The following is a 27280-nucleotide window of genomic DNA, read 5'->3' on the forward strand; positions in this document are numbered from 1 at the left end:
TTACTCCTCCCTCAACACAGGCCTTTAGCTAGCCCACCTGTTATGGACATTGTAGATGATGCGTTCTTGGAATCTAGCCTTTCCCCAACACTTTACCTCCAGCTCCCACAAAACCTGGCAGGTATTAGAGTACCTGACTCTCTCAAGTTCCTCTTCAAGAATCCTACTGCGGATCCTGAGACCATTTCCCAAGAACCAAAGGGCATTAAGGATACTGTTGCCAAAAACCCTACCCTTTCTGATAGAGATTCTAGAGCCTTGGACAGATGGGGTAAGAAGGTATATACTTCTGCTACTTTGGCCATTAGAGCTTTAAATTGCCAGTTTCATATGTTAAAGTACCAGTAGCCTGTTATGGGACTACTTAAACAGAAAATTATGTTGATTCCTGACTGTGCTGAACACAAAGAATTACAGAATTTAATGCATTCTGCAGAACAAGTTGGTAAACATACTTTGCAATGTGGTTTTGACTCTCTAGAAGCATCTTGCAGGGCTGCTGTCACTGGGTCTGTACTTAAAAGCATGCTTGGCTTAAGGAGCAAAACTTGCCAGATCATGTTAAAGCTAAATTACTGGATGCTCCCTTAAACCAAGACCGCCTGTTTGGCAACAAAGCAAAGTCCTCAAAAAGATGGAGGGAAAAAGCTAAATCTATGCAAACTGGTAAAGATTTCCTGCAAGTACAGCCTCCCAGATTTAGTAAGCATTGGCCTTCAAAGAATTGGTCCTTTCCAGCCTCTTCCAGGCCTTCTCAGTCCAAACCCAGGAACAGCAGACCACCTAGGTTACAGTCTCAGGCTATGCACAGGCCTAACCAGTGGGAGGCTATCACTCCCAAAGCAGGGAGTAACAAGACACTCCCCTACGGGAAAATGGCACAATGACTTAATCTTAACCCTGCCGAGCCCTGCTCAGCTGCCTGCTCCCTTAGGAGGGAAGCTTGCCCTGCATGCAAAAAACTGGGAACTCATTACCCAGGACAAATGGGTTTTGAATAGTTTCCCAAGGATACCGATTCCACTTCCACACCCTACCAACCCCAAACGGTTGACCAGACCTACCCCCAAATCAGTTTGCAGAGGCTCAACAGCAGCTTCTCTCTCTTCTAAGTATCGGCTATTCAGCCTGTCCCAGCAGAGGAAAAGGGGGTAAGGTTTTTACTCAAGACTTTTCCTGGTACCCAGAAAAGACGGCTCCTGGCGTCATATCCTGGACCTCTCTATTCTGAAAACTTTTTTGGTAATCCCAAAATTCAAGATGCTAACACTTCAACAGCTGCTTCCTGTGCTAGGCAAAGATGCCTGGTTGGCAACCCTAGACTTAAAAGAAAAGCTTACCTGCACATTCCAGTAAGGGAATCTTGCAGGAAATACCTATGCTTCAGGGCAGGCTCCATGTACTTTCAGTTCTCTGCACTTCCCTTTGGCTTATCTACTGCACCCAGGGTATTCACAAAGTGTCTAGCTCCAGCCATTGCATTTTACAGGCAGAGAAATATTCAAATATACTCATACTTGGACGATTGTCTGATTCAGGCAGAAAGCCAGGAATTGCTATTAAAACATCTGGCATTAAGAAAAAATTTCTAAACTCACTGGGGTTACACCATCAACGAAAATAAATCTCACCTAGTACCCTGCCAGCAAATTGTATTCCTGGGAGCAAGCTTGAACACAAATTCTCAGACGGCTTACCTCACGCTAGAGAAACAAATTAATTTGACAACCTACTTCAAACAAGTGGCCACAAAGACCCAGCTATCTGCAAGACCTGGGGTTCATGGCCTCTTGCAGTCTACTAATTCCATATGCAAGACTGCATATGAGGAAACTACAGTGGTATCTAAAAAGCCTATGGTGTCAGCATTCTCAGGACCTGGAAACAATGATTCATAGGTTCAAAGGTTCATAGGTTCATACTAGGCTATCTGCCCTAGGACATTTATAAGCCTAGCCAGAGTGTGTTTGGCTTTCGCCACCCATTTTAAATTAATTTTGCTATGCCCTTTTTCGAGGTTAGTATACTGTGCCTCTGTCTAACAGTGACACAGAAGTGATACCAGCAGTAACCTCGATCTCCCATCCACTCATCAAGATTCCTCTTGAAGAGAGTCAATGAGGGACTCTGCCTAACCTGGACTGGGATTTTATTCCAGAGTGAAGGGAGCCTCTGGGTTATAAATAAGAAGGGGAGTGGTGGGACTCAAACCGTGAATGCCTCCTCTTTGTGCATACGCTCTACCATTACACTATTGCTATTTTCATTCTTTGTATAAAGACAGAGTTCCTTGGGGGGCTCAGACCCTTTCCCAGCAAGCGGGTCAGATTCTGCACCCTCGGCTTCAAACCCTGAACCTTGCAGCCTGGCTAATTCCTTGAGCTCTCCAATAGCATCCCCTCAGTAAGCAGGTGCTAGATGTCATTCTGGAGGCAAGGAGGCTTAGTACTAGAAAATCCTATGCTGGAAAGTGGAAAAGATACTGTTCCTGGAGCCAGATTCGGGGGATGGGCACAGTGGTGCCCAGCTTACCTCATATTCTTCAGTACTTAACAGAAATGCTCCATAAGGGCGTATCCTTCTCATCAATTAAAATTCATGCCTCTGCCATTTCAGCACATTATAATACTAAACCACCCCTCTTCTCTCACCCCCTACTAAAGCAATTCCTCAGAGGGGCCAAAAATTTAAGACCTCCCAGGAGAGCCCCTACTCCAGCCTGGGACCTTAACTTTGTATTGGAAAATCTCCCTCTCCCTCCTTTTGAGCCAGCTGCAACTGCAGAGTTGAAATTCCTTCTTTGGAAAACGGCCTTCCTTCTAGCAATCACTTCAGCAAGAAGAGTTTCTGCATTACAGGCCCTCATGGCAGTGGAGCCCTTCATTATCTTCCATGCAGACAGGGTTTCCCTCAGGACCAATCCTTTCTTTATGCCCAAGGTGATGTCTAGTGTGGCCCTAAATCAGTCCATTCATTTGCCTACCTTTTTCCCAAATCCACAAAACAGAGGAGAACGAATTCTGCACTCTTTGGACGTGCACAGACAAATTAGATTTTATTTGGACAGGACTAAGCTTCTCAGAAAATCTGAATAGCTGCTAGTTGGCTTTGCTGCAGGGGCAGAGGGGAAGGCCATTTCAAAGCAAACCATTTCTAAATGGATAGCCATTGCATTCATTTCTGCTATAAGCACTATGGGCTGCATCTATGTAGCCTTTCTCAGAGGACCCTACCAGGGACATCCTAGAAGCTGCCACCTGGAGCTCTGTACATACCTTCACCAAGCATTACCACATGCCTATTTTTTCTAAATCCAGAGCTGGTTTTGCCACTGCAGTCTTGCAGGGCTTAATAGCTGGCCCTAATGCTCTCTAACTTTTTCCTCCCTTCCTTAGCTTTGGGAATCAACCCAAATGTGATGACTGCAACAGTGAAACACGAAGAACATAGTACAGTTGTGTACACTTACCATAAATGTAGCTGATCGAGTGTATTCACTGTTGCAGTCCTAATTACCCTCCTCCAGCCCCTGACTTCTCTTGGCTCTACCTTTACTTCTTCTTTGGTGTATTCAAGCTTTCTTGTGTATTTTCTTTTTGTTGGAGGTGTACCATAACTTATAATTGCTTCCCATTGTGGGGGCACCTGACATCTGGGGTAAGAAAAACTGATGTAATGGCGTCGGCTGCATGTTTTATACCCCAGACAACCTGACGTCATGGAAGAAAAGATAGCATCCGACGCAGGAATCCAAGGCTCTGGTATTCAGGCCAGCTAAGTGCTACCTGCAGACAGATAACACAAATGTGATGACTGCAACAGTGAATACACTCTAACATCTACATTTATGGTAAGTGTACGCAACTGTACTTTTCCTCCACTATGATTCATTCTTGGAGTTGGTATATTTAAGTAGGGGGGTGTAGGGGGCACATCCCCTCACTTCATTCTGTTTAAACTTTTTTTTGGGGGGGGGGCAGCAACCCCCCCGTGGGGAAAAATTGCTGTCCTGTGTCTTTGCTTTTTAGGGGTTTTGACCTTATCGGATCGATGAAAGAGCATTCGCTCATTTCAACGTTCGATAGGGTAATATAGACCCAGATGTTCTTCGTGTTTCACTGTTGCAGTCATCACATTTGGGTTATCTGCTTGCAGTAGTCTTCAGTCGGCCTGATTAACTAAGTTTTGGGTCCCGCTTCGGTTGCTGTCTCTTCTTCCGTGACGTCAGGACATTAGGGATATAAAACATGCAGCCAACGCCATTACCCCAGTCTTTCTTGCCCTGCGGTGCCCGAAGCAGAATCAGTTCGCAAGTGCTGGTCGGCCGACTCTTAAAATTTCCTTTTTTTGAGTTTCAGAACCGAAGTTTTCAACTAAAAGCTAAGTACCCCATTGGGGAAACTTTTTCTTGTTCCAAACCAATGTCAGTAAAAGTAAATAATTGCATTTCTTGTGGAAAGCAAATACCTCATAAAGATTTTCATTCGTACTGTATTCCTTGCCTACCTTGCTGTCGGATGTTCATTGTGTTTCACTGTTGCAGTCATTACACTTGGGTTATCCTGCTGGCAGGCTACCCGTGAGTCGGCCTGAATTCCAAAGCCTTGGTCCGGTGTCTGTTGCTGTCACCTCTTCCCTGATGTCAGAGCGCCAGGGGTATAAAAGATGCAGCAGACGCCATTTTCTCCAGTCTTTCTTGCCGCGCGGTGCCTGAAGCAAAAGCAGTTTGCAAGTGCTGGTCGGCCGACTCCTGAGATTTTCGAAATTGAATTTCAGATCTGAAGTCTTCAATAAAGCTAAGTACCCGTTAGAAACTTTTTTTCTTGCTCCAGACCGATGTCAGAAAAAGTTAAGTTGTATTTCTTGTGGGAAGCAAATACCTCATAAGGATTTTCACTCTTACTGTATTCCTTGCCAAAGCACTGACCACGACGCTGTTAGTTGTCGGTTTTGTGCTAGATTTAACCAGCGTACTATTAAGCATCGGTACGATTTTGCTTTTCATTACTTTGGCCGAAGGTTTAACTATACAATGCCGTCGGAACAGCCGACTACTGGAGTTCATAAAAAGCGCAAGGAAAAAGAAAAGGACAGGCATCCGAGGTCCAAAACCAATGAAGCCTCTTCTAGGCCAGTCGGTAGTGCGCGGTTCTCAGTGAGGTGCTTCGCAGCCCCTGACACCTGCTACCTCAGATCCACAGGCCGCCTCCGACTCCCATGGAGACAGCTAGGCCTCTGGATACTCAAGGTATTGGGCCTTGAACTAATCCCTCAGATGGGTCTGGAGCTGCTGAGCAGGCTTCAGCTTCTGAGGGTGTTTTCAGACCTACACAGCTTTATATCAAGCCAATTTCAGCATCAAAGACTAAAACAGTTTTAAAGACAAAAAAACAAGTACAGCATTCTCCAGGACAGACTTCCATGCCTAAGAAACAGATGCCCAAAATGGCCGAAGACCTAATTACTTTGATCAGGGGCTCCCATCCCTTTCTGATAAGAGGCGTAGGCAAGACACTGAGTACGATTCCTCTGATCAGGTTTCCATTTCCTCTGACTCCTCTTCAGAACAAGGATACTGTATTCCTCCTTATGAGGATTCTGATGCTGAAGAATCTATTCCTTCAGCTTCTCCTCCTGAGGATTATTCTTTTGGGGAAATCTTGCACACCAGAGGAGCATTTCCACTGGGAGAGCTAAGTTTATTCAGATTCTAAGAAAAGGCTCAGAGAGTTTCTTTTACTGCCTCAGCACAGACCTCTTGCTATTCCTCCTGTTCTAGATATTGTAGATGTCTTTTCAGAGTCCGGCCTGTCTCCCGACTCTTTACATCCTGCACCTGTTAAGTCAGACAGATACTACAGGGTTCCAGATTCTCATAAATTTCTATATAAAACCCTGCTGCTGACCCAGAAACTATTTCACAGGGTCCCAAAGGGGTCAAAGCTTCTAGTGCAAAAAACTCTGTCCCCTCAGATAGAGATTCTAAGGCACTGGACAGATGGGGGGGGGGGGTTACACTTCTGCTACCTTGGCTGCAAGGGCTTTAAATTGTCAGTTTCATATGCTTATATATCAGCAATATTGAATGTCTCTGTTAAATCAGAAAATGTTGACAAATTCTGAATGTGCTGAGAACAAGGAATTGCAGGATTTATTGCATGCAGCTGTACAAGTGGGGAAACATACTTTGCAATGTGGTTATGATTCACTGTAGGCCTCTTGCAGGACCGCTGTAGCAGGCTCGGTCATTAGAAGGCATGCTTGGTTAAAAGAACGGACTCTGCCTGATCATGTTAAAGCAAAATTATTGGATGCTCCATTACAGCATGATACTTTGTTTGGTGTTAAGGCAGAGGTGTTGAAGAAAATTGAGGATAAAGCTAAATCTTTGCAGACAGTGAAGGATTTCTTACAGGTGCAGCCACCCAGATTTAGCAGGAACTGGCCTTCTAAGAATTGGTCCTTTCCTGTGTCAGACAGACCACAAAGAGGCAGATACAGACGCCTTAGAGGCAGACAACAGCCCCAGGGCTCATACAGTCCCAAACAGTGGGGGGCTTCTATCTCCAAAAGCAGAGAAGACAAATCACAGCCATATAGGAAACAGTCCCAATGACTTCCCTCTGCCAGTGCCAAGCGTTTACCTTCTGGCAGCACCCTTAGGGGGAAAGCTAGCAATTTTTTCACAAAATTGGCACGATTACCCAGGGCAAATGGGTATTAAATATAGTCTCTCAGGGCTACAGGTTCCACTTGCACACTCTTCCAAAGGCAAAAGGTATGCCAGACCTGCCACACAATCAATGGGCAGAGGCACAAAACCAAGTTTCATCCCTCATGGACATGAGGGCTGTTCAGCCAGTGCTACAACAAGAGCAGGGACAAGGATTTTACTCAAGACTTTTCTTAGTACCAAGAAAGGACAAAGCATGAAGACCGATTCTGGACCTGCCTATTCTAAATACTTTTCTGGATGTTCCGAAAATTCAAAATGTTGACACTGCAGCAGCTTCTGCCCATGCTGGGCAAAAAGGTTTGGCGTGTAACTTTGGACCTCAAAGAGGTGTACCTGCATGTCCCAATCAGACAATCTTGCAGAAGATACCTCAGATTCATAAGTGGCTCAAAGCACTACCAATTCTCTGCACTGCCCTTTGGCTTATCTACTGCTTAGGGTCTTCACAAAATGCCTGGCACCAGTAATTGCATTTTGCAGACAAAAAGGAATTCAAATATATCCCTACTTGGATGACTGCCTTATTCAAGCAGAGGCTAAAGACGCGTTTGTAAAAAGATTACTAATTTGCCTAGGGTACACAGTAAACGAAAATAAATCAAAACTAGTACCCTCTCAAGAGATAATATTCCTGGGTGCAAGCTTAAATACAACTGCCCAGATGGCTTATTTCACGCCAGACAAACAAAGGCATCTGACTTCTTACATCGAAAAAATGTCAACAAAGACCCAGTTATCTGCAAGAAATATTCTGCAGGCTCTGGGCTACATGGCCTCCTGCATTTTGCTAATTCCATATGCAGACTGCATATGAGGAAACTACAATGGTACCTAAAAAGTGTTTGGACTCAAACATTGCCACAGCCTGGAATCATTAATTTTCTTCATTCCTTGCCTACAACAGGGTTTCGATGGTGGGCACAGGCCTGTCACCACAACAAGGGGCAGCCATTCACTTTACCCACAGCCAGGCAAACACTAACAGATGCATCAGATTATGCCTGGGGGGGCCCACATGACAGGAAAATGTATTCAGGGCACATGGCCACCAAGCCAAAGGCATCTACACATCAATCAAAAAGAGATGCTGGCTGTACAAAATGCCGTGACAGCCTTCAAGGACGTACTTCATCCAGGACTGCTGCTGATAAAGACGGACAACACCACAGTCATGTGGTACATAAACAAGCAGGGGGGCACACATTCCTACCCCTTCTGCAGACAAGCCATGATTTTGTGGAACACAGCATTGACCAAGTACACCTGCAAGCACAATTCCTGCCAGGAAGAACAAATGCTCTGGCAGATGAACTAAGCAGAAACCTCATGGACCCTCACTAGTGGAAACTAGATCCACAAATCTTCAGCATGATAACAAGGAAATGGGGACGCCCAGACATCTTTTTGCCTCCCCTCACAACTGCCAACTTCAGAGATTTTGCACAAGGACTTATCACAAAGGAAGCATGGAAATTGGATGCCCTGTCATTCAGCTGGAACAACCTCACAGTATATGCCTTTCCTCCACTGCCTCTCCTCCCAGAGGTACTCCTCAAGGTCAGACAAGAGAAGCCAAAAATTATACTGATTGCCCCGGATTGGCCACTCCAACACTGGTACACAATCCTAAGGAACTTGTCCCAAGGTCCAGCCTGGACATTGCCTCAAATTCCTCATTTACTGACCCAACAAAACAATTGGATCCTGCACAGCCAACTCGGAACTGTAAATCTAGCTGCATGGAGGATACTGTAACCATTCAGAATACACCTCTCTCTAAAGCGGTTATGGATGTCATTTTGGAGGCCAGGAGACCCAGCACCTGAAAATCTTATGCAGATAAATGGAAGAGATTCTGTGCTTGGAACCAGGCACAAGGAATTGACACGCTTGTTCCAAATATTCGTCAGATTTTACAATATCTAACTGAGATGCTGGACAAAGGCCTATCCTTCTCATCAATTAAGATCCATGCCTCTGCCATTTCAGCTCATTACAATACAGACTCGCCTATTTTTTCATATCCGTTGCTTAGGCAGTTCCTCAGGGTGGCCAAAAACATAAGACCTCCAAGGAGAGCACCAATACCTGCATGGGACCTCAATTTTGTCTTGGAAAAACTCACAATGCCTCCTTTTGAGCCAGCCAGTACAGCTGACTTAAAATTCTTATCATGGAAAACAGCTCTGCTCCTAGCAATAACTTAAGCAAGAAGAGTCTCATAGTTACAGGCATTAATAGCTGTGGGACCTTTTATTATCTTCCATCCAGACAGGGTTTCTCGAAGGACAAACCCAACATTTATGCCTAAGGTGTAGTGTCCAGTGTGGCTCTTAACCAAACCATTTATTTGCCTACTTTTTACCCAAACCCGCAGAATAAAGGGGAGAGACTTCTGCATTCTTTGGACTTACACAGGCAGCTACGCTACTACTTGGACAAAACTAAAGCTTTCAGAAAGACTGAGCAGCTTTTAGTGGCATATGCTGCAGGATCACAAGGAAAGGCTATCTCAAAGCAGACTATTTCAAAATGGATAGGACACTGCATTCGTTTCTGCTATTCACAACATGGTAAATCAGTGCCTAAGGGCATTAGACTACATTCTACCAGGGCAGCAGCCACCTCAGCAGCCTTCCTCATAGGAGTACCAACCAAGGATATTTTGGAGGCTGCAACTTGGACTTCACACTTTTACTAAGCACTACCACTTGCCTCTTTACTCTAAATCCAGAGCAGGCTTTGCCACTGCAGTCTTGCAGGGCCTTATAGCTACTCCTAATTCTATTTAGACCCAGCCGCCCAACCTTAGCTTTGGGATTCAACCCAATTGTAATGACTGCAACAATGAAACACGATGAACATAGTACACTTGTGTACCTATCATAAATGTAGGTGTTCGGGTGTATTCATTGTTGCAGTCCAGGTTACCCACCCACCATCCCTCTTTCTTTGCTGGGACTTATCTGTACTTCTCTATCCTATACAACCTATGTGATGTATTTGCTTGTAGATGAATGTATTGTTATTTTAGTGCATGCTTTTATTAGCAATGTTTTTTAGCCTACACTTTTGGGGGCACCTGACATCTGGGGCAAGAAAAACTGAAGAAAATGGTATTGGCTGCATCTTTTATACCCCTGGCGCACTGATGTCAGGGAAGAGGCAACAGCAACCGATGCCGGACTAAGGCTTTGGAATTCAGGCCAACTGCAGGTAGCCTGCCAGCAGGATAATCCAAGTGTAATGACTGCAACAGTGAATACACTAACATCTACATTTATGGTAGGTACACAACTGTACTTTTTGTGCCTTATTTAAATCCCAAACTGTCCGTCTGTATATTTTCTCTTCTAAATATTTTGGTGCTCAGTTCAATTATCCTGATATGTCTTCGGTAAGCCATTCGGCTACTGACATTCCGAAAAAACCCAAAGATAAAGACAGACAGGCCGCCTAGGTCCAAAGCTGCCGACAACGCTTCTCCTAAGCCTGTAGCCAGTTCGCCGGTACTCAGCGAGGTGCTTTTGCAGCCCCTGATACCCACTACTTCAGATTTGCAGGCCTCTACTGAGACCCATTCAGAGTCCAGTATGCTGCGAGATGCTTCAACTGCGGAACCTGCGGATGTCTCTACCTTGGATGGGTCTGGAGCTGCTGTGCAGACACCGGCTTCAGAGGGTGTATTCAGGCCTACTGATTTGCATATTAAACCAACGCCACCTTCTTCTTCAAGGCCTAAAACTCGAACCATGCCTAGAAAACTGATGCCCAGACCGCATGGTCAGGCCTCTATGCCTAAAAAACAAATAAGAATGGCTGAAGACCTTATTACTTTAATCAGGGGAAGCCAACCTTCCCCCTCTAAGAGACCTAGGACTGAGTTTGCTTATGATACTTTTGACCAGGATTCTGAAATTTCTGTTTCCTCTGATGACCAGGATTTACCCTTATCTACCTATGAGGATTCTGATGCTGAGGACTCAATTCCCTCTGCTTCCCCCCAGAGGATTTCTTTTTTGGTGAAACGTTGCACACACTCAGGGAGCATTTTCATTGGGAAAGTCAGGATTTCTGTGATTCTAAAAAGAGGCTTAGGGATTTCTTACTCCTTCCTCAGCACAGGCCTTTAGCCATACCTCCTGTACTAGACATTGTTGATGCTTTTTCGGAATCTAGCTTGGCCCCTGACTCTACCTCCTGCTCCCAGAAAACCTGATAGATATTACAGGGTTCCTGATGGTCACAAGTTCCTTTTCAAAAATCCTACTGCGGATCCTGAGACCATTTCACAGGGACCAAGGGCATTAAAGCTACTACTGCCAAAAATCCTACCCCCTCTGATAGAAGACTCCAGGGTGCTGGATAGATTGGGTAAGAAGGTATACACTTCTGCAACTTTTGGCATTAGGGCCTTAAACTGCCAGTTTCATATGTTAAAGTATCAGCAGCATATTATTGGATTGCTTAAGCAAAAAATGATGATTCCTGATTGTGCAGAAAATAAGGATTTACAAGATTTAATGGGTTCTGCTGAACAAGTTGGAAAATATACTCTGCACTGTAGTTTTGATTCATTAGAGGCATCTAGCAGGGCTGCTGTAACTGTGTCTGTTCTTAGAAGGCATGCTTGGCTTAAGGAGCAATCCTTGCTAGATCATGTTAAAGCTAAATTATTGGATGCTCCCTTAAATCAGGGCCACCTCTTTAGCAACAAGGCAGAAGTTGTTCTTAAAAAGATGGTGGAAAAAGCTAAATCTATGCAAACTGTAAAAGATTTTTTACAAGTACAGCCTCCAAGATTTAGTAGACATTGGCCTTCTAAGAATTGGTCCTTTCCTGCCTCTTCCAGACCTTCTCAGTCCAAACCCATATCCAGCAGAGCTCCCAGGCTTCAGTCCCAATGTACGCACAGGACTAAGCAGTGGGGGTCCTCCACTTCCAAATCTGGGAGTAATAAAACTCCCCCCATTGTCAACTGTCTCAATGACTTCTTTTTAAAACTTCCAAGCACTTTTCAACTGACTACCTCTTTGGGGTGAAAGATTGCTCTGCATGCAAAGAACTGGGAACTCATCACCCAGGACAAATGGGTTTTAAGTAGTGTCCTAAGGATACAGATTTCAGTTCCACACATTACCAACCCAAAGCGGTTGGCCAGATCTGCCTCCAAATCAGTGAGCAGAGGCCCAAAAGCAAGTACTCTCTCTCTCAAGCATAGGGGCTATTCATTTGGTACCAGAAGAGGAAAAGGGACAAGGTTTCTACTCAAGACACATCCTGGTACCCAGAAAAGACCATTCATGGCATCCTATCCTGGATGTGTCTACTCTGAACACCTTTTTGGTGCTTCCAAAATTCAAGATGCTGACTCTTCACCAGTTGCTTCCTGTGCTAGGCAAAGATGCCTGGTTGGCAACACTAGATTTAAAAGAAGCATATCTGCACATCCCAATCAGGGAATCTTGCAGAAGATTACCTATGCTTTAAAGCAGGCTACATGGACTATCATTTCTCTGCACTGCCCTTTGGCTTAAATACTGCGCCCAGGGTATTCACAAAGTGCCTAACTCCAGCCATTGCATTTTGCAGGCAAAGAAATATTCAAATATACCCATACCTGGGCAGAAAGCCAGGATATACATTTGAATCATCTGGCCTTTGTACAAAGGGTGCTAACTTGTCTGGGGTACACCATAAATGAAAAGAAATCACACCTGGTACCCTGTCAACAAATTATAGTCCTGGGAGCAAGCTTGAATACAACTTCCCAGATGGCTTTCCTCACGCCAGAGAAACAAATTCATTTGACAACCTACTTCAAACAAGTGGTCACGAAAACCCTGCTATCTGCAAGGCAAATACTGCAAGCCTTGGGGTTCATGGCCTCCTGCATTCTTCTAATTCCATGTGCAAGACTGCATATGAGTTAACAATGGTATCTAAAAAGCCTATGGTGTCAACATTCTCAGGATCTCGAAGCAATGATTCCTATCATACCTTGCCTACGCCTAGAGTTTTTTTGGTGGGCAGAGGCCTGCCACCAAAACAAGGGACTACCATTCACACTACCCCCTGCCACCCAAACCCCAACAGATGCATTAGACTATGCATGGGGGGCTCACCTGGCAGGGACGTGCATTCAGGGCAAATGGAACCCAAGTCAAACGCACCTGCATATCAATCAAAAAGAAATGTTAGCTGTACAGAATGCTCTGACAGCCTTCAAGGACCACATTCTTCCAGGACAATTAATGGTAAAGACGGACAACGCCACTGTTATGTGGTACATAAACAAGCAGGGGGGGGTACACATTCGGAGAAAAGCAGGCTTCCAGGAGAATCATCTTCTGCTGAAGCAGCAGGTTCGAAGGGTGGTAGTTGTTTTTTTCCAAAACATAATTAGTTTTCCATGCTGGAGTGGGTGGCCTTCTGGGAGGTCTTATATTAGAAGACTCTCTGAGGAATTGTTTAATCAAAGGATGGAAAAACACAGGTTGTTCTGTATCTGTATGAGCCGAAATAGCTGAGGTGTGGATTTTAATAGAGAAGGAGAGACCACTATTAAGTAGCTCTGCTAGGTAGTCCAGGAAAAGAGGGATGGAAGGTTATGATGTACTGCCCCCTTTTGACTGGCTCCAAGAGCAGAATCCTTTCCATTTTCCTGCATAAGATGTTCTGGTGTTGGGTCTTCTGGCCTCTGTGATAATGTCTAGGACCTGCTTGCTTAACAGGGGCCCCTTGTTTGCCTTTAGAGTATTAGCCATGCTGCTAGTTTGAAAGTCTGCAAGTCTGGGTGCGGCACCCCCCCCCCCCATCTGAGTTGAGGTCTGAGATCAGGGTAAGCTGTAAGGTCAGGCTGCGCAGTAAGGGGTACCAATGTTGTCTGGGCCAATCTGGAGCAATGAGGATGGCCTTTGGTCTCTCCTCCCTTATTTAGGTCAGTACCTTGGGGATAAGAGGCAGAGGAGGGAATGCGTACACAGAGGGTGTTCCAGGGGAAGGTCAAGGCATCCACCTTCCATGCTAGGTGGTGATACTCCCTGGTACAGAATTTTTTCAGCAGATGGTTGGGATGCAAAGCAGAGAGATCCACCTCCAGAGTTCTCCATGCCAGAGTGATTTGTAAAAAGGTTTTCTGTGGAGTTGCCATTCATGGGGATCCAGTAAGTTTTGGCTTAAGTAGTCTGCCAGGGTGTTGATCCCTGGTAGGTATTGTGCTATCAGGTGTAGTCCCGTGGAAGAGGCTGCCAGCCAGCGGTTCATAGCTAGCCTTCACAGAGGGAAAGATTGGGTCCCTCCTTGTTTGTTGATGTACCACATTACCGTGATGTTGTCTGTTTGATAAGGAGAACCCTCTGGCTTGAGATGGGGGGGTTGAAGGAAGTCGGAGCCTTTTGTACTGCCATTTCCTTGTGGTTGATGTGTGAGGGAAGGTGCTGGACATCCCAAAGATCTTGGGTGCACCTGCCTTCTAGGTGAGCGCCCCAAGCTATGTCTGAGGCATCTGTGGTTATGGTCTGCCCAGTTGGGAGGAGGTTGAAGGGAAGACCCTTGTTCTGGGCACAGGCCCCTGCCCACTAGAGAAACTCACCATTATACAGGGGATCAGATGTGGGGAGGTCTCTAGAGGTTGAGAGTGCTGATACCAAAGGTTCTTTAGGTACCACTAAGTTTTCTCATGTGAAGTCTGGCCAGAGGAATTAGAAGGATGCAAGATGCCATGCACCCAAGTCTTGCAGGAACTTCCTCGCAGTGAGGTGACTTCTGAAAGCCAGCTGGGTAAAATAGAGGCAGGAAGCTCTGTTTTTCTGGGGATAGGAAGGTCATTTGGGATGCTGTGTCCAGTAGTGTCCCAAGGAAAATGATATTCTTGGAGGGTGTTTGCCTTGATTTCTTCTTGTTGATGGTGTACCCCAAGGAGCTTAGGAGGGTTTTGACAAAGAAGAGGTCCCTGAGGAGCTTTTCTTTGCAATCTGCCTGAATGAGGCAGTCGTCCAGATATGGGTAAATTTTGTATATTTTTCTATCTGCAAAAGGCTACGACCGGGGGCTAAGCATTTGGTGAATACCCTGGGAGCAGTAGAGAAGCCAAAGGGTATTGCAGAGAACTGAAAGTGCAGTGAGCCTGCTCTGAAGCGAAGGAATTTCTTGCAGGATTCCTTTATGGGGATGTGGAGGTAGGCATCTTTTAATTCTAGGGTAACTAACCAGGCATTTTTGCCAGCATAGGCAGCAGCTGCTGCAAGCTAGCATTTTGAATTTGTGGACCTCCAGGAACATGTTCAGAATGGATAGATCTAGGATGGGGCACCAAGTTCCTTCTTTTCTGGGAACAAGGAAGAGTCTGGAATAAAAGCCTTTGCCTGTTTTGATCTGAGGGGACAGGTTCTATTGCCCCATGGGATATGAGAGTTTGTACTTGTTTCAATGCCTCTGACCACTGATTTGGAGGCAAGTCTGGGTACCCTCTTGGAACTGGGAGTTCATTGGAAGGAGAATTTGTATCCCTGAAAAATTATCTTTAAGAGCCATTGGTCCTTTGTTACAGAAAGCCAATTTCCTTTGCAGAAGGAGAGCCTTTTTCTAGTTTGGTAAGTGAAAAGAGAGCAGAGAAGGGAAAGGGGGTCACTGAGTTTTTGCCATAGAGGGATGGCTTAGAACTCCCTGCCTTTGGAGTGGAAGTGGTCCACTGTTTGGTAGGATAAGAGTCTGGGTGGTATGTCCCTGCAGGGCTTACCTTGTCCCCCATCTGCTAGGTGCAGGAAAGGACCAGTGATTTGAGGGAAACTTCCTGCTGAACCTAGGACGTTGTACTTTAAGGAAATCTTTTACTGTTTGCATAGCTTTTGCTCTGTCTAACATCTTTTTAGGCACCTCTTCTGCTTTTATTCCAAACAAGCGGTCCTTATCCAGGGGTGCGTCAAGTAATTTAGATCTGACATGATCAGGGAGAAGGTTGTTCCTTCAACCATGCATGTCTCCTAATGACAGATCCTGACACTGCTGCATTGCTTGAGGCTTCTAGGGCAATCCTATTCAGTGTAATGAGTGTTTAGCACTTGACAAGTAGAGCGCAGTAAATCTGCTAACTATTTCGAACTGGCACAGTCAGGAAAGGTTGCAATCTTTTGTTTTAATAGTTTCAAAGTGTGTTGTTGATAATTTAACATGTGGAACTGACAGTTGAGTGCTCTGTTAGCTAAGGTTGCAGAGGTGTGTACTTTTTTACCCCATCTGTCCAGAGCTCTGGAGTCCTTGTCAGAAGGAATAGGATTCTTTGCAGAACTAGCCTTAGCTCCTTTTGGTCCCTGTGTAATGACCTCCGGGTCTGCAGCAGGATTTCTGTACAGGTATTTGTGAGAATCCGGTTGTCTGTAATACTGGTCAGGTCTTCTGGGAGCAGGAGGGAGGGCGTCAGGAGTTGAGCTGGATTCATGGAAAACATCATCAACCACCTCAAAGATTGGAGTATGACCAACGGTCTGGGCTAAGGCAGGTCTAGAAACTCTAAATCTTTTCTTAGATAGAGGGAAGTCCTGGGATTAGCAGTGGAAATGTTCCCTGAGGGTGTGAATGGTTTCCCTGAAGGAAAGATTTCTGGTGGGGAGGCAAAAGGAATGGATTCTTCTGCATCTGAATCCTTATAAGCAGTCAGAGGTGGTGGTTGTTCTTCAAAATTTGAATACTCAGACTCCTCAAAGTCCTGTTCTGTCAGTACTTCAGGAGAAAGATCTCTTCCTTTTAGAAGGTGTGGCCTGACTACCCCTGATACGGGTGATAAGATCCTCCACCATTTTAAGCATTTGAGCTTGGGGTGGGGGAGCAGGAGTAAAATGGTGGCTAGAGGTAGTTTTCCTAGGAAGGTAGGGGGGGTACCCATTCTTACCCCCCCCCCCCCCCTGCAGACTAGCCATGACTCTGTGGAAAACGTCCTTGAGCTATCAAGTGCATCTACAGGCTCAATTCCTGCCAGGAAAACTAAATACACTGGCAGACTAACTCCGCAGAAATCTCATGGACCCACATGAGTGGAAACTGGAATCAAAGATTTTCAACATGTTGATAAACAAATGGTGGAGCCCAGATACAGACCTGTTTGCCTCCCCCCAGAACTACAATTGGACAAATTTTGCACAAGGACTCCCCACAAACAAGCTTGGAAAGTGGATGCTCTGTTCTTCAGCTGGAAAAATCTATCAGTGTATGCTTTTCCTTCTGTGTCTCTCCTCTCCAAAGTGCTACTAAAGATCAAACAGGACAAACCAAGGACGATACTGATTGCTCCAGACTGGCCACGCCAACACTGGTACCCTCTCTTGCGCAGTTTGTCACTGCTGGCTCCATGGCACCTGCCTCAGACCCCCTACCCTGCTGTCACAGCAGGAGAGCCAGATTATGTACCCTCAGCTTCAAACCCTGACCCTGGCAGCCTGGCTTATTTCCTAATCTCTCCATTACCATCCCTCATCAAACCAGTGTTGGATGTCATTTTGGAGGTAAGGACGCCTAATACTAGAAAATATTATGCTGAAAAATGGAAAAGATTCTGTGCCTGGAACCAAACTCAAGGGGTGGGCGCAGCAGCTCCCAATTTACCTCAGATTCTTCAATACTTAACTGAGATGCTTCACAAGGGCCTTTCTTTTTCCTCCATCAAAATTCACGCCTCAGCCATTTTAGCTCATTACAACACAGAACCACCCCTCTTCTCTCATTCACTGCTCAAGCAGTTCCTCAGAGGGGCAAAAAGCTTAAGACCACCCAGAAGAGTCCCAACTCCAGCCTGGGACCTTAACTTTGTATTGGAAAAATGTACTCTTCCTCCTTTTGAGCCTGCTGCAAGTGTAGAGTTAAAATTTCTTTCTTGGAAAACTGCCTTCCTTTTAGCAATTACTTCAACAAGAAGGGTATCTGAACGACAGGTCCTTACGGCAGTGGAGCCTTTCATCATGTTTTATGCAGACAGGGTGTCCCTTTGGACCAATCCCTCCTTTATGCCTAACGTGGTATCCAGTGTGGCTCTTAATCAGTCCATTCATTTGCCAACATTCTTTTCTAATCCACAGAACAAAGGGGAAAGGATACTGCACTCCTTAGATGTGCACAGACAACTTAGATCCTACTTGGACAGGACTAAACCTCAAAAGAAATCTGAACTACTGCTGGTGGCATTTGCTGCAGGGGGCAGAGGGGAAGGCTATTTCAAAGCAAACCATTTCTAAATGGATAGGTCATTGCATTCTTTTTTGCTATAAACACCATGGAAAACCTATCCCACAGGGGATTAGACCCCATTCAACTAGGGCTGCAACTACCTCTACAGCCTTTCTCAGAGGTGTACCTACCCAGGACATCCTAGAAGCTGCTAGCTGGAGTTTTGTACATACTTTCACCAAGCATTACCATTTACAAATTTTCTCTAAATCCAGAGCTGGCTTTGCCACTGCAGTCTTGCAGGGCCTTATAGCTGGTCCTAATGCTATCTAAATGCCTCCTCCCATCCTTGGCTTTGGGAGTCTACCCAAATGTGATGACCAACAGTGAAACACTAAGAACATAGTACAGTTGTGTACACTTGCCATAAATGTAGATGTTGGAGTGTATTCACTGTTCCAGTCCTGGTTACCCTCCCTCCAGCCCCCTGACTTCTTTTGGCTATGCCTTTACTCTCCTTTAATATGCTTAAAAGCTTTTTGGTATATTTGCTTTTTTTGTTGAAGGTGTAACCTTATATATTTATATATTTAATTGCTTCCCATTAGGGGGGCACCTGACATCTGGTGCAAGAAAAACTGATGTAATGGCGTCTGCTGCATGTTTTATACCCCTGATGACCTGACGTCATGGAAGAAGAGACAACAACCTACGCGGGACCCAAGACTTTGTTAATCAGGCCGACTGAGGGCTACTGCAAGCAGATAACCCAAATGTGATGACTGCAACAGTGAATAACACTTACAGCTACATTTATGGTAAGTGTACACAACTGTACTTTCTTGCTATAGCCAGTCTAGTTTAGCTCTGTAGTGTGTGCCGAGTTTAATATGGACTCTCTTAATAGTTTGAGCTATATGTTTGTCAAATTTCAATGCATTGTCTAAGGTAACCCCAAGAAGTTTAGTGCGTTTAAGTGGTTCTATTTTTAATGTCATTGGAAGAGAAAATAGAGAGGGGTTGGCAATTGGCTAGTGAGGAAGGATTTGAAAAGACCAAAAGCTTAGTTTTATTAGGATTTAGTATCAGTTGATGGGCTGCTAGGTATTTTTCAATGTTGGTAAGGGCAATTTGGGTCTTCTTTTGAAGCGTTGCGATTGTAGGTGCCGAGCAGATGAGCGAGGAGTTGTCTGCGTATTGAATGATGTTAGCTGGGCTAGCAGCTGTTGTAAGGTCATTGGTAAAGATCTTAGAGTAGTGGTCCTAGAATCGATCCTTGTGGGACTCCTACAGAGATGGCAAGCTGGGGTGGAGAGTTTATTATTCAATAGTGTAGCTTGCTGCCTATTTGAGAGGTAGCTATAGAACCACTTTAGGGTCTCATGGCAAAGCTTGTAATTGGCAAGTTTAAGAGGATTTGATGTGATACAGTGCCAAAGGCCTTTGACATGTCAAAGGTAGTAGAGACAAGGTGGTTTGTAGAGTTGGTAAAGCTAATGAACGCTGTACTAGTACTGTGTTTTGGTCTAAAACCATGTTGTGTAACCGATAGGAGGTTGTCTTTTTGGAAGTGATCAATTATTTGCTTGTGTATACACTTTTCTAGGATTTTTGATAGGGGTGAGAGTATGGCTATAGGTCTGTAAAAATATCTTTAGAGGGGCCTCCTTTATGCAGTGGAATGATATGGGATATTTTCCATATGGTGGATACATATTGTTCAGTAACAGAGTAGTTAATTAGGGTTGATATGGGGTATGAAATAGATGGGGCAGCTAATTTCAGAAACTCATCTGGTAGTTGGTCAGCGGCGAGGGTACATAGGTTGGTACTAGGCTATCAGCCCTAGGGCCTATACAAGCCTAGCCATAACAATTCCCTGGCTATTTCTTCTCACGCTATTTACTTCCTTGGACCCCTGTCTAGCAGGGCGACTGACGTGATCCCCGGGATGAATTTCCTTTCTCCCATCCAATCGTCAAGGTTGCTTTTGAAGAGGGCCAAAGAGGCACTCTGCTTGACATGTATGGGCAATCTATTCCAGAGTCTGTGGGTCAGGAACCTAACCCTCCAGAATGTTTTGTTAATTGTGATGACAAGGTTTAGATCCCAGGAGTGTGTGGCTCTGAGGGATTGGGATTTCTTTAAGTGTAGCGTGTCCAACAGCTCTGGGTTTGACATGGCCTTGTATGTTAAGCAGAGATCGCCTCTGAGTAGACGATGTGAGACAGAGTATAGCTGGAGGTTTTTAAGGCGGTCAGCGTAGGGCATTTGCTTTAGGCCTGCGATTCTTTTAATGAGGTATTTTTGCGGCCTTTCCAGTTGTTGCAGATGTCTTGAGAGGTACATACCAAGCGGGGCGTTTTATTCTATAATGGGTCTAATGAAGGATGAGTACAGTGGGACAATGACCTCCTTTTTTCTGGATGAAAAGCCCTTAGTGATGAGGTGTGCCACATAGAAGGATTTCCTGACTGTTGTGGCGATGTGGTTATCAAAGGTGAGACCACTGTCCATCTGTGTCCCTAAGTCTCTTATCACACTTTCGGTGTTTAGTGTACTGCCACCTATGTGGTAATTCACAGGTACATGTTTTTTCCCAAAGGGGATATCTATACATTTCTTGGCATTGAGCTTGAGCCCATGGCTCTGGCACAAAGCATCTGTTTCTTTAAGGCCCTTTTGTAGAGTATCCACATCATTTGGGGATTCAATAATGGTTCCCAGTTTGCAGTCATCTGTGAACTTTGTTAGCCAGAGTCCCTTAGTGTTGGCCTGTACTTCAGAGAAGTAGATGCCAAACAAGAGCGGTCCCAGGACTGAACCCTGAGGTACTCCACTTGTCACTTGTCTGGAGCTGGATTTGGAATTGGCCACTTTTACAGTGTGGGTTCTATCAGTAAATCAGTTAGCAAACCATTGGGTGACGTAGGGATTAATGCCCAGTTTAGTACGTTTATCTGTGGTTCCAGAGTGGGGGATGGTGTCAAAGGCCTTGGCAAGGCCTAGATAGGCTGTGTGGACCACCTTACCCTTGTCCATGGCTCTGGAGACTGATTCGAAGAAGTCAATCAGGTTCAGGAGACAAGATCAGCCCTTCACGAACCCAAACTGGGTGGGGTCCAGTGTTTGAAGGTTGCCAATGTCTTTGTAAGTTCCATGATAATACGCTCCATGGCCTTGCAGATAAGGCTCGTCAGACTGGGGCGTTAGATGTTCATTGTGTTTCACTGTTGCAGTCATTACAATAGGGTTATCCTGCTGGGAAACTACCCGCAGTCGGCCTGAGTTCCAAAGTCTAGGTCCGGCGTCTGTTGCTGTCGCCTCCTCCCTGACGTCGGTGCACCAGGGGTATAAAAGATGCAGCCAACACCATTTTCTTCAGTCTTTCTTGCCACGAGGTGCCCAAAGCAAAAGCAGTTCGCAAGTGCCGGTCAGCCGACTCCTGAGATTTTCAAGAAGAAAATGGAGGACAAAGCTATATCTATGCAAACAGTCAAAGGATTTTTTACAAGTACAGCCTCCCAGATTTAGCAGGAACTGGCCTGCAAAGAATTGGTCCTTTCCAGTGTCACAGACCACAAAGAGGTAGATACAGACACCCCAGAGGCAGATCACAGCCCCAAGGCTCATACAGGCCTAAACAACAGGGTGCCTCAACCTCCAAAAGCGGAGAAGAAAAATCACAGCCATATAGGAAACAGTCTCAATGACTTTCCCCTGCCAGCACCAAGCACTTATCTTCTAGCAGCTCCTTTGGGAGGAAAACTAGCACTTTTTGCTCAAAATTGGCACATGATCACTCAAGACAAATGGGTCTTAAATATCGTATCCCAGGGCTACAGGTTCCATTTTCATACCCTGCCAAGGCCAAACGGTATGCCAGACCTGCCAAGCAATCAATGGGCAGAGGCACAAAAACAAGTTTCGTCCCTCATGGACATGAGGGCCATTCAGCAAGTACCACAGCAAGAGCAGGGACAAGGATTTTACTCAAGGCTATTCTTGGTGCCCAGAAAGGACAAAACCTGGAGACCAATACTGGACCTGTCTATCCTGAACACATTCCTGGACATTCCAAAATTCAAAATGTTAACTCTGCAGCAGCTTCTGCCCATGCTAGGCAAAAAGGTTTGGCTTGTAACTTTGGACCTCAAAGAGGCATACCTCCATGTCCCAATCAGACAATCTTGCAGAAGATACCTCAGATTCATAGCTGGCTCAAAGCACTACCAATTCTCTGCACTGCCCTTTGGCTTATCTACTGCGCCCAGGGTCTTCACAAAGTGCCTGGCACCAGTAATTGCTTTTTGCAGACAAAGAGCTATTCACAGCATGGCAAATCAGTACCTAAGGGCATTAGGCCACATTCCACCAGAGCAGCAGCCACTTCAGCAGCCTTCCTCAGAGGAGTACCAACCAAAGACATCTTAGAGGCTGCAACTTGGGAGTTCAGTGCATACTTTTACAAAGCCACTGCCACTTACCTCTCTATTCTAAATCCAGGGCAGGCTTTGCCACTGCAGTTTTGCAGGGCCTGATAGCCTCTCCTAATCCTATTTAGCTCCAGCCTCCCAACCATAGCTTTGGGATTCAACCCAATTGTAATGACTGCAACAGTGAAACACCAGCATAGTACAGTTGTGTACCTACCATAAATGCAGATGTTCGAGTGTATTCACTGTTGCAGTCCAGGTTACCCTCCCTCCACCCTTTTCCTTGCTGGGACATATCTGTACTTCTCTATTCTATACAACCTATGTGGTGTATTTGCTTGTAGATGAAGGAAAAGTTGTTTTTATGGTTATGCATGCTTTTTGGCATTAGTAAGCCTACCATTTTAGGGGCACCTGACATCTGGGGCAAGAAAAACTGAAGAAAATGGCGTCGGCTGCATCTTTTATACCCCTGGCGCACTGAAGTCAGGGAGGAGGTGACAGCAACCGACACCGGACCTAGACTTTGGAACTCAGGCCGACTGCGGGTAGCCTGCCAGCAGGATAACCCTATTGTAATGACTGCAACAGTGAATACACTCGAACATCTACATTTATGAAAAGTGCACAAATGTACTTTTCTGGGATCCAAGGTGGATCCCCCCTTATGGAGTGGGATAACTGTAGCTCTGCGCCACTCAGTGGGCACGAAACCAGAGGGGAGGCTTTGATTAAACATGACACTTAATTGAGGTGCCAGTTCATATTGTAGTTCATGTGGTATACAGCCCAGGATGTCATCTGGTCCCATGGATGCTGTATTCTTAGCTTTGGAGAGTGCGTTTTTTTTTTTTTTACCTGTGTGGCCGTTATTACCGGAATTTGGCAATCTTCCGGTATTGAGATGAGCCATTTAGGGGTGAGAGGGGGGGAGTGAAGTTGGTTGAATCGATCTGCCAGGATATTGGCAATATCCTTGGGATCAGTATATTTAATGCCATTCTGTTTTAGCTCAGAGCAGATCTGAGCATTGCCATTTATATTCTTGACATAGTTATAGAATGCCTTGTGGTTGTCTTTGGAATCTTTGGCAATTTTATTTTTGGAATCTTTGGCAATTTTATTTTTGGAACTAGCTTTGGAGGATTTTATAGGGGATCTCAGTTTCTTACTGAGGCTGGTAAGGAATTTTTTTGCATCCTGGGATTTTCCTCTTTTTTGCAACAGTTTCTTCCTTTTGTTGTAAAGTTTGTTTATGGCAGGGGACCACCAGATTGGCTTCCTTTTTTTGGATGAAAGCAGCTTGGTTCTGTTTGGGATGGCACAATTCATGCATGAGTGGATGTGCTCGTACAGTGCCTTAGTGTAGGATTCAGCAGTTGAACTTTCAGTTCCCATCTGCATGGGTGTCATGAAGTTTGTCACTTCTGACTTGAATAGCATGAAGTTGGCTTTGGAGAAATTTTTTATGGAGGTTTCCTTACTGTGGGGTGGGGTTGGGATGTGGATGTTAAGGGTGATTAGCTTATGGTCGGACTTGACTAACGAGGGGGTTGACCATAGGTGTGGAGCATCGATTTCCCATGTTGGTAATGACCAGGTCTAGGATATTGGAGCCCCTGGTGGGACTATAGATTAGTTGATCCAGAGCGTTGGAATTTATGAATTCCAAGAACCGTTGGGCAAAGGTGTTGGTACACGAGTAGTTTTCCCAGTTAATGGCAGGGTAGTTAAAATCACCCAGTATTAGGGAGTTTGGTTCTATCTTAATATCTTTCAGTATGTTTAGAAAGGTGTAGTGAGAATCTTGGGGTATGGTGGGGGATCTGTAGCATGCTACAGTTTGGATTGCAGTCTTACCTAGTGTTAGTTGCTCCTGGAGAATTTCAGACGCATTGTGTTGGGCAACTAGCCTGGTGGTGTGAATATCCTTGGTGAATATTGACACTCCTCCACCTTTAGTGTTTCAGTCCTGGTTTGGTGGTCGAAAAGTGTGGTAAGAGTTGTAGCCTGGTATTGCAGGGGTGTTCTCTGGAGCCTTGAACTAGGTCTCAGTTACTGCACAGATATCGATGTTCTCCATTTTTAGGAGTGCCTCAAGAGAGTGCATTTTGAGGTTTAGACTTCTAGCATTGAGTAGCATTACCTTCAGATTTTGCATGCCTGTACCTGTTACGGTGGTGGTTTTGTCCTTTGAACTTTGCCTAAAAAGGCACTATAGGGGTGGCAAGAGCCTTGGCCAGTAATCTGAATCCCAGGGGCGACAGGTGCAGACCATCTCTGGCAAAGCATCGTGGTCTGTCAATCATGTCGTCCCAGGCAGACAGATACTGGATCCCCTTTGAATGACACCAGAAGTTTAGCCAATTGTTGAAGTCAGTCATTTTGTCCTTATATTGTGGTATCATTCTAGGCGAAAGCAGGATGTTACTCAGGGCTAGGGTCATACTTGCCTGGGCCACATGATCCGAGAGCTCTTCCATATCTCTTTCATGTAGTCCAGGGAGGTACGTCTCAAGTCATTCACTCCAACATGGATAGTGACAGAGTCATATTTGTACTTGTTGTGGAGTGACTTGAGTGCATGCATTATGTGGCGGATCTTGGCACCCGACAGGCAGCTGACTGTAATTTTCTCCTTGTTCAACCTGGTGAGTGGGACATCAGTGTGCCGGACTATAGAGTCACCTATGACTAAAGTGTTAAGTACGTTGTCCTGCCTTAGGGGCTGTTGCTGGATGTCACACTGGTGTTGTGAACCATATGACACTTTGGTTGGGATTGGTGTTTGTGTTTCAGCTTCAGAGGTCCTTGTTGTTTGGGCAGGTTACAGTTAAGGGCCTCTACATATGTGGATTTAGTGTTGCTATATGTGGTGTGGGTTTAGAAGGGTTATGTGTTGCTTGAGGTGTAGTGTAGGTGTTAACCTTCTCTTGACTGTCTAGCACATCTCTTGACTGTCTAGCACAGTCTTGGGTGGAGAGAGCTTTGCTTCCATTTTGGCTATGTAAGTGCATCTGTCACGGGTTGTAGTGTTTGGTGGTAGGAGGAGAGGGTTGTCTGTGTACATGAGGCAATTGCTGCATTGCCCCAATATGCCCAGATTCACCAGGTGGACAGGAGAAATCACCAGAAGCTGACCCATGGACATGCCTGGTTTGTTTTTGTTTTTTTTGTAAAGTACAGGAGCTGTTTTCCCTTACCGTCGCAAGGTACTTTGCAGATGTCCTTCATGGATGCATCTGCAGTCATAACAACTGGGTTGTCCTGTCGTCAGGCAGCCCTTCAGTCGGCCGGATTCCAAAGTCCGGGTCCGGCTTCGGCTGATGTCGCACTTCACCCGACATCATCTCTGTTGGTCTTCGGGTATAAAAGCATCAGCCGACGCCATTTTCCTCAGTCTTTCTTGCCGTGGCGCCCAAGCAGAAGCTGTTCGCAAGTGCCGGTCGGTCGGATCCAGAGATTACTTCTACGAATACTATCAAGACTTCTAAAGCTAAGTACCCGTTGGGGACTCTTTCTTGCCTCAGCCGATGTCAGAAAAAGTTAATAATTGTTTAACCTGTGGGAAACAAATACCTCATAAAGATTTCCACTCTTATTGTCTGCCTTGTTTAGGCCCAGCCCACGACGTAGCTGCCTGTTCGGCCTGTGCTTCCTTCAACCGACGAACACTTAGGCGTCGGTCGGAGTTTGCTGAACAGTTTTTCGGTTCTGATTTTGCGTACTTTATGCCGTCGGATCCTCCGACTACCCAATCTACCAAAAAACGCAAAGATAAAGACCGACACTCGCGGTCCGCGGTTTCGGCGAAACCATGGTTAAGCAAATCATGAGTGTCTCGGTTTCGCCGAAACCGAAAACTGATCAAAGTACAGCTGAATCTATCTCTACAACTGAGGCCCCTGCTACCACCCTTGAATCGGCCTCAGAAATTTTATCCACTACGGTGGTTGCCACTGACTTATCGGACACCATTCCCTTGGATGTCTCTACCCCAGCACGTGGTGCTGCTAGGCCTCCAGCAACCATGTCCATTAAGGCCTTCGCCAGGGCTAAAGCAGCCAAGACTACTAAAACAGTGCCTGTTAAACACCCTACTACCAGGCCCTCCTCTAGTTCTCAAATGCTTACTCTGGCAGAAGATTTAATTTCATTAATTAGAGGATCTCAATCTCACCCAGACAGGGCCTCTCAGCCCCCAGAGAAGAGACCTAGGGCAGAGCCCCCTGAGCCAGTGTCCTCTGATGATTCTGCCGATGAATCAGACATAACTGACCAGCCAGAGGCTCCTTTCTCCAATTTTGAAGACTCTGATGCTGAAGAATCCATTCCAGCTGCTTCCCCCCCAGAAGAATTCTCCTTTGGGGAAACCTTACATGCCATTCGAGAGCAGTTCCAATGGCAGCAACAGGATTTTTCAGACTCCAGAAAAAGACTTACGACCTTTCTGCACCTTCCACAGCACAGGCCCTTAGCTATACCTCCTGTTCTTTCTGTGGTGGATGATGCTTTCAATGATGTCTGCTCCGCACCAGATTCTTTACCTCCAGCCCCTGCCAAACCAGACAGATTTTACAGGGTGCCAGACACTCATCACCACCTGTACAAGGCCCCACTTGCAGACCCCGAAACTATATCCCAGGGTCCCAAGGCAGTAGCCGACCATAGCTAAAAACCCTATTCCTTCTGAAAGGGAAGCAAGGTCATTAGGCAGATTGGGCAACAAGGTCTACACTTCAGCTACTCTCTCAGCTAGAGCTTTAAACTGTCAGTTTCACGTGATACAATACCAAGAGTTTATGCTTGATCAGTTAACTAAAAAGCTAACCACTGATGAATCTCTTGATAAGAAATATGTATTAGAAATGGTAAATAACATACAACAGGTTAGTAACCATTCCTTAAAATGTGGCTATGATGCACTGGAGGCTTCATTTAGATCAGCCAT

The sequence above is a fragment of the Protopterus annectens genome, chromosome 3.part1, assembly GCF_019279795.1.
Source record: "Protopterus annectens isolate FY-2018-M chromosome 3.part1, PAN1.0, whole genome shotgun sequence".
NCBI classification, from domain to species: Eukaryota; Metazoa; Chordata; order Ceratodontiformes; family Protopteridae; genus Protopterus; species Protopterus annectens.